Genomic DNA, 9484 nt, shown 5'->3' on the forward strand with positions numbered 1-9484 from the left:
TTGGGAATAATACAGACCTTCAGAGCTGCAGAACTCGAACTCTGAGTCTCAGGTGTCATACAGATACCCAAAGCTCCAGGGAACTACCAGGTTATACACAGAGAGCTCAACATCTCAGAATTTAGAAATAACAGTTACAACTCAGGAACAGAAGTGACTGCTATAAGAGTCTACAATCCAGGAACCTTCTCAGTAAGCCTTATTGAACATCCCACACTCTTCAGTCATCAATTGCCCAATCTCTGCCCACATTCTATCGGCTGACAACTCATGCTCTCCAATTCAGTTTTCAGAGTTTGCACATGACAGTCCATATTACTGAGGCCTCACAATATTTGTCCTTTCGTTTCTGGCTTATTTTACTCAACATAATGTCCTCAAGTTTCACTCACCTAGTTGCCTGTCTAACAATGTCATTCCCTCTTGCAGCCAATTCAATATTTCTTTGTTTATATATACCACAGTTCACCCTACTGTTCATCCGTCAATGTACCCTAAGGCCACTTCCATCCATTACAAATTGTGAATACTGCCACCATAAATACCAATATGCAAATGTCCATCTGTGTCCTTGCTTTCTGTTCTTCCAAGTATATACCAAGTAATGGAGTTACAGGATTAGAAGGCAACCCTACACTTGGCCTCCCGTGCAACCACCGCACTGCCTTTCAGAGGGGCTCCACCACTCTACTTCCCTACCAACAGTGAATAGGTACATCTCTCTCCTCATCTTCTCCAGCACTTGTATCTTTCTGTTTATTTTTTTAAAAGTTTCATTCACATACCATACAATCCATCATAAGTGAACAATCAATGGCTCCTACTATAATCACATAGTTATGCATTTACCACCACAATCTATATGAGAACATTTCCATTTATTCTGCAAAGGAAGAAAAGAGAAAAAGAGAAAGAATTTTAAAAAGGAGAAGCAACAACAACATGAAACCCATAAAGTTTCCTTTTATCCACCTGCTATTGACATTTAGCTTTGCTATGTTACTTTGCTATAATTAATGGAAGAATATTACAATGGTACCATTAACCATAGACCCTACTTACATTGATTGTATTTTTTCCATATACCATCCCATTTTCAATGGTGACCTTCATTTGTTCTCCCTCATGTAAAAACTTTCTAAATTTCTGCATTTAATTACCATCATTGTCCACTCTAGATTTCGCTAAGTTATATAGCCCCAAGTTTTATCCTCTCTCTTTCCTTCTGGTGTCATTGATGTGGATTTATAAAAAAGGATTTTGAACCCTTTTTTTCAAATTCAACATGAAGAAAGATTTAAAAAATTTAAAAGACCCCTGGATACTACATATGAAGACTAACTATCTGCAATTCTCCTGAAACCCTCAGAAGAAGAGTCCAATACAGAACAGTGGGAAACCACTCTCTCTGCCAGACTCCTGTGGGGAATGTCTGGGCTCTGAGGAGATCACTGTCATTCTACATATGTAAAATTAAGATGATAAAACTCAACATTAAAAGGTATTAATCATATATGTGACCCCGCTAATGAGAAAGGAGGGATATTTTCACTTTGACTTAATCATGTTATATTTTATCGCACAATATTTTGCATATGAGGCATACAAGTTGATTTCCTAGATTAGTTCCTGACTACAAAAAGGAAGGCAATTGATCAATTACCTTTGAAAAATACAGTGGCCTTCTCAGTTCACTTGGAAAGCATTTATTAAATTGTTACCTCAGTATATGATGGAGTAACTTAATGGTCAGGAAAAACATAGTAAGAAAGCATTAGTCGAGAAATTATAATATGAATTACAATATAAATAGTATATCTAATGATATTAATGGTAACACCCAAAATTTCACAACTACTGTGTATCTGTTCCAGAAAATTCTTTATTCTTTCATGGGTGAGGACAGTGAAACTTCCAAAGATTAAGAAATTTTTTTTTAAGCTCACATAGCTAGTAAGTTGCAGAGACAATGTTTCAGCATGAATCCTAATCTATCGTTGTTTTGACAGCACATATTGCTGTTTCTCTACAGTCTCACTTTGCAAACTGCTCAATACAGCCTCACTCACTCAGTTATAATATAATTGAACCCTTTAGGTAGCATGAGACTTTTTGTTAAAATCCAATGCCAGTGGGGACTAGCCACAAGATCTCACAATTCTGTTTCTAAAGGTCTTAATTCCATTCCAAAAGTCTTTGCAAGGAAAAGCTTTCTTCCCTCCTCTTCTTTGATTTTGTTCTCTTCAAACTCTCTGCCTACGAACATACAAATCTCACCAACCCTGCCCCCACCTAACACGTCCAGCACATAGAACAGACTCTAAAAACCTTCCTTCCTTCTTGCTATCCTTTCAAGCTCAGCCTTATTTTCTTATCCTTGATACAAACCTTCTTTTTAATAGTCTATCTTCACTTTCCTATTGACTCCTAAGTCTCTTATCATCTAACTTCCATTCCCAATACTTTTCCACACTGCTGTTTCAAATTTAAGAACCGTTTTTTTAAAATCCTCATTCTCCTTGACATTTCTGCATCTTCTGAAACAGTAGCCATCTGCTTCTCCTCAAAATTCCCTATTCCATTGATTATTCTCAGGAGACTGAATTTTTAGGTTATCCCAAGTTCCCCTTCTTTGATGGTGCCTCCACTCCCTTCTGTACCCTACATGTAGACAATACACAGGACTATGTCCTCACCTCTTTTCTGTGTCTACATAAGATTCCTTGGTGATTTCGTTTTCCAACCAAGTCTTCAACTAACCCCTGCTTAAAGATGATTCCTAAACTCATGTCACTAACTTCAACCTCTCTCCTAAATCTCAGATCTACATTTCTGACTGCCTTTTGAATATATTCAATTTTAAAACTTACCCAAATCACAAACTCAGCATGTCTTTAGTCTGACTCATCTTCTACCTAAGAAAAACCTATTACGGATTCCTAATTCTTCTCTTTAAATTAAGATTAAAATCTTAAAGCCACCCTGAACTCCTCCCTTTTCATAATGCCTTGTATAAACCTGTTGCCAAGTCCTGCAAGTTGTATCTTATTGTTTCTCTCCTCTCCAGCTTCCTTATTGTATTTCCACTGCTGGTGTTTTCCTACCCATATGCACTGTATAAAATGTCATCAGATAAATCTTTCTTAATCAAGGCATCAATAACATCGTCAATCATAAACATTTTAAGATCACCTACTTTGTAGGATGAACCACATCATTATCTTATCAAAGGCTCATAACTCCTGGAGTTAGGTACTAAATATCCTCATTTTTATTGTGCAAAGGAAATAAATGTTCCAAGAAATTTAATCATGTTCAAGTTCATGCATCAAGTAAAAAGCAGATTCTGGATTTACACCATGGTATATCAGACACTCATGCCCATGGATTGAATCATCTGCCTGTAGAAATTATCAAGGGCTTCCTTGCTTGCTCTCCTCACATGGCACTTTATTGCCCCTGTCAACAAAGTCTCAATATGCCTTCCCAGCCTCATCTCTCATGTTTTCCTCCATATAGTTACAATCTAATCAAATTCTGGCTGGTGCAAGGGTAGCTCAGTGGTAGACTTCTCATCTGACCTGGGTTCAATTCCTGGAGCCTACTCATGCCAAAAAAAAAAAAAAAAAAACTTTAAAAAAATCCAATCAAACTCTGTCAACATTCTCAACCCTACTAATTCATTGCAGCAGCTGACCTCTGTTTAGACTCTTCCCAGGTTAACTCCCCTCTCCAAATCCTACCCATTCTTCAAGGCCAAAATTAAAAGCCCTCTTCCTCTAGAAGCCCTTCTTCTGTTAAGTTGAATCTCTCCCTCCTCTGATTTTGCACAGTGTTTTTGTGTATGGCTCTTGAGAAATTTCTCATTTTGTACTTTGTATTACTTTGATTTCTGCCCTTCTTTTACCTCACCAACAGGAATGTAGATTCTTTGAGAACATGGAATGAAGCCGACGCATCTAGGTGCCTCTGCAATTCTTCTACTAGGCTCCTGGAATTGTACATTAGACAATGAATGGAATTTCTGCTAAATTGATTTGAATCCTAGGGGCCCAAAGATTTTGAAGTAAATGGACAATGAGATTGGCTCCTGATTTTGACTTAGCCTTTCTTCATAAAGCAATTCTCTGAGCTCTTTAAAACCTCAATTGAAACTTCTCTATTTTCCAGCATTTCTTTTATCCCAAGGAGACAGACCCTTCCCTAATGAATACAGTCTCTCCAGTCACATAGTAAAGGACTAGAGCTTCTATTCCCAAGCACTGATGTCTCTTTATATAAAACCCAAAATAACCTCAGACTCTCAATTTGCCATTTCATATCTTACTTTTTTCCAAGGCAATTAGTAAATTAAAGGAAACCATTTTAAAGTACTTAGCTTTTAGATTTTTCTTACTTTGAAGACAATAAGACACCACGATTTTTTTTTACTCTAATCATGTTCTTATTGCAATCAGAGCCCCCACTGGATTTTACTGAATATAGTTCAGTTAGGTTTTTTGCCATTTAACATCATTTATGATCTCTCTAATTCTGAATTAAATATGCAAAGTATATTAAAAATATCACTTTTATCTTTCTCTTATATAACGTTAAAATGTTTTTCCAAGCAGTGCAGTACATATTTTCCTAAAGCAGTGTGTTACCTAAATATAAACATGGAATTTTAGGGTACTCCTATGTCAAACTCTTTAGGTCACATGTTTTTTTTTTTATTATTAACAGAAAACACACATCATTCTACTGTGGTGAAATGGGAGCTGAGTGTTGAAAAATTTTCCCCACCATCAGGTTATGGCTACTTGCTTAGATAGATGGGCCATTTGGCCAATCTCTCTTGTTAACTATTAGGATAATAAAACATTGACCTGTTAGCAAATACACAAAATGCTCAAACAAATGTTGTAATTTTTGCTTTTGCAACTTCTTTGGCAATTGCTTTCTTTCTAAAATGTGACTTTTCCTAAAATGTTGCATTATATGTTTTCATTTCCTAATGTTGTTGAATGTATGCATATGATTCATCACTTCTAATCAATGAAATGGTGTTGTAGTTTAGCTAAGCAGCAACTAAACTTTAATTAAGTTTTCAGTCTCTAAAGGAAAAATCATCATTCTTAGAAGGAAAAGAAAAACTGATCACTTGGGAGATTTTAGAAAATTAAAACTTGCACAACAATTTCAGTGGGTATTATTTCCTTTATAAACTGTTCCAATAAATCTATATGCAAGCATTATATTTTTCAATGCCATTGTTGTGGTAATATGCAAAAAGGGGAAGATAATATGTCAAAATATTTGATGTGCCTAAGTACCTCAGTTTCTTCAACTATAAAATGAGAAGAGTATCTGCTTCACAGGTCTTCTTTGAGAATCATTAGCGATGTATTAGGACATTTTGTAACACATGAAGTTCTATGAAACTATTAATAGCACCCTCTTCATCAACTATTCTGTACAAATGGAAGTTAAACATATTTAGATTTACTGACAGCAGTTTTTAAAAGGTGCTACTTCCAATGAGTTCATCATCTGTTCATTTGTCTGGGCAGAAAGAACGAATTTGTAAACTCATAATGGAAATTTGCCTAATATTTACTGGTGCCTTAATACTTTTGCAGAAACTTGAAAGACTATCAAATTAGTTGTCAAGCAAAGTGTAAATACTTTATGTTTTGTGGCGAAGTAAATCAGAAGATCACTGATGCAGTGATTCACAGCACAGACATGTGTCAGAGAGGCCCACGTTCAAATTCATGCTCCAGTACTTGCAAGCAGTGTGACATTGGACAAGTTACTAATTTACTAAGCCTTAGTAAATATCTATCCTGTAGGATTGTAGCAAGGATTTAATACAGATTTATGGAAAGCACTTAACCCACTACACTTAGTCAGTGGTAGCTACTATACAATTGTAAGTAACGTGTTTTTTTCCAAAACTTATCTTGTGTTTCAAAACACATCTTCAAGATGCATGGGCCATACAGAATATGCTAATGACTCCCACAATTGTATTCATACCCCAGACCCCTGTTTCCCATTGTTATACAGCATATCTACATAGATATACCATAGACACATCCAACCATACAAGTTAAAGACCAGTCAATTACATTGGGCATCTGTGTAACACCAGAAAAAAGAGCTAGAGTCCTGCAGCTCTGAAAGTCAGCATTACTCCACACAGCAGCTATTTAAAGAGCTGAAAAAGAGATTAAATTTCAATTAAGGATATGAATGGTGCAGATCTGTTCTGCATTAGGTAAAATCAGGCTAAAGGGTAAAGGATGCTACTGACTGTATTTTAGAATATCAACTTCTACATGAGACCAAAGGAAGAGATGTTTATTTTATGCAAAATTTGTATTTTTGGAAGCACAATGTCTAATTTAACCTATATGGTCTGTTTATTTGAACACCTTAATTATATGGAAACTTGAACAGCGAGTGAGATCTTATTGGTTTGTACAGATTAGTGTGATACCCCAATATACTCCAGAGTACTTTAGGCAGAGCATAAAAAAGTATTTGCAAAGCCCCCTCGGGGAACTGGGGAAAAAAGTGGAAAATATTAAGTTTACCCACCAGGGGAATTTCTGATATTCTCATAAGCAGTGGGGACTACAAATTTAATAAGCTAAGCCCTCGATCTTGGGGTTTGCCCTTATGAAATTTATCCCTGCAAAGGAGAAGCTAAGCCTACTGATAATTATGCCTAAGAATACTTCTTGACCAAAAGGGGAACAGAGAAGTGAAACAAAATAAAGTTTCAGTGTCTAAGAGATTTTAATTAGTCAAGAGGTCATTCTGGAAGTTATTCATATGCATTATATAGATAACCCTTTTTAATTTATGGTGTATTGGAGTGGCTGAAGGGAAGTACCCAAAACTACTCAACTGTATACCAGTAGCCTTGATTCTTGAAAACGATTGTGTAACTATATAGCTTTTACAGTATGACCATGTGATTGTGAAAACCTTGTAGCTAACACTCACTTTATCCTGTTTATGGACAGATGAATTTTAAAAAAGGACAAAAAAATACATAAATAATAGGAAGGGATAAAAGGTATGGAATGTTTTGAGTGTTCGTTTAATTTTTATTTTTATTCTTGTATGTATTTTTTTGAGAAATGAAAAAGTTCAAAAATTGGTTGTGGTACTTAACGCACAACTGTATGATCATACTATAAACCAGTGATTGTACACTTTGGATGATCATATGATTTGTGAATATATCTCACTAAAATTGTGCTTAAAAAAAAAAAAGACCAATTGATTGTATTACTTTCACCCACACTCTTGCCTTGTGCCTTCCTTGGGGAATAGCTCAACCATTCTCCCATCTGACCTATTAGAATTTAGGGAATCTGCTCAGTTACCCCAATGCCAAGGCAGCTATCACCTGACCTGACCAAAATTCCTTCTTAATATCTTTCAAATAATTTGCCTCATTAGAGCCTCACTGCTCCTACACTGGTTTTTTTTTTTTGATCAATAAAACCTTACAGTCAACCTTTATTTTTATTTATTTATTTTTTTATTAATTAACAGAAAAAAAGAAATTAACCCAACATTTAGAAATCATATCATTCTACATATGCAATCAGTAATTCTTAACATCATCATATGGATGCATGATCATCGTTTCTTAGTACATTTGCATCGGTTTAGAAGAACTAGCAACACAACAGAAAAAGATATAGAATGTTAATATAGAGAAAAAAAATAAAAGGAATAATAATAGTAAAAAAAAAAAAAACAAACCTATACCTCAGATGCAGCTTCATTCAGTGTTTAACATGATTACTTTACAATTAGGTATTATTGTGCTGTCCATTTTTGAGTTTTTGTATCTAGTCCTGCTGCACAGTCTGTATCCCTTCAGCTCCAATTACCCATTATCTTACCCTGTTTCTAACTCCTGCTGGACTCTGTTACCAATGACATATTCCAAGTTTATTCTCGAATGTCGGTTCACATCAGTGGGACCATACAGTATTTGTCCTTTAGTTTTTGGCTAGACTCACTCAGCATAATGTTCTCTAGGTCCATCCATGTTATTACATGCTTCATAAGTTTATCCTGTCTTAAAGCTGCATAATATTCCATCGTATGTATATACCACAGTTTGTTTAGCCACTCATCTGTTGATGGACATTTTGGGTGTTTCCATCTCTTTGCAATTGTAAATAACGCTGCTATAAACATTGGTGTGCAAATGTCCATTTGTGTCTTTGCCCTTAAGTCCTTTGAGTAGATACCCAGCAATGGTATTGCTGGGTCGTATGGCAATTCTATATTCAGCTTTTTGAGGAACCGCCAAACTGTCTTCCACAGTGGTTGCACCATTTGACATTCCCACCAACAGTGGATAAGTGTGCCTCTTTCTCCGCATCCTCTCCAGCACTTGTCATTTTCTGTTTTGTTGATAATGACCATTCTGGTGGGTGTGAGATGATATCTCATTGTGGTTTTGATTTGCATTTCTCCAATGGCCAGGGATATTGAGCATCTCTTCATGTGCCTCTTGGCCATTTGTATTTCCTCTTCTGGTAGGTGTCTGTTCAAGTCTTTTTCCCATTTTGTAATTGGGTTGGCTGTCTTTTTTTGTTGAGTTGAACAATCTCTTTATAAATTCTGGATACTAGACCTTTATCTGATATGTCATTTCCAAATATTGTCTCCCATTGTGTAGGCTGTCTTTCTACTTTCTTGATGAAGTTCTTTGATGCACAAAAGTGTTTAATTTTGAGGAGCTCCCATTTATTTATTTCCTTCTTCAGTGCTCTTGCTTTAGGTTTAAGGTCCATAAAACCGCCTCCAATTGTAAGTTTCAGAAGATATTTCCCTACATTTTCCTCTAACTGTTTTATGGTCTTAGACGTAATGTTTAGATCTTTGATCCATTTTGAGTTAACTTTTGTATAAGGTGTGAGATATGGGCCTTCTTTCATTCTTTTGCATATGGATATCCAGTTCTCTAGGCACCATTTATTGAAGAGACTGTTCTGTCCCAGGTGAGTTGGCTTGACTGCCTTATCAAAGATCAAATGTCCATAGATGAGAGGGTCTATATCTGAGCACTCTATTCGATTCCATTGGTCAATATGTCTATCTTTATGCCAATACCATGCTGTTTTGACCACTGTGGCTTCATAATATGCCTTAAAGTCAGGCAGCACGAGACCTCCAGCTTCATTTTTTTTCCTCAAGATGTTTTTAGCAATTCGGGGCACCCTGCCCTTCCAGATAAATTTGCTTATTGGTTTTTCTATTTCTGAAAAATACGTTGTTGGGATTTTGATTGGTATTGCATTGAATCTGTAAATCAATTTAGGTAGGATTGACATCTTAACTATATTTAGTCTTCCAATCCATGAACACGGTATGCCCTTCCATCTATTTAGGTCTTCTGTGATTTCTTTTAGCAGTTTTTTGTAGTTTTCTTTATATAGGTTTTTTGTCTCTTTAGTTAAATTTA

Source organism: Tamandua tetradactyla, chromosome 1, assembly GCF_023851605.1.
Source record: "Tamandua tetradactyla isolate mTamTet1 chromosome 1, mTamTet1.pri, whole genome shotgun sequence".
NCBI lineage: Eukaryota > Metazoa > Chordata > Mammalia > Pilosa > Myrmecophagidae > Tamandua > Tamandua tetradactyla.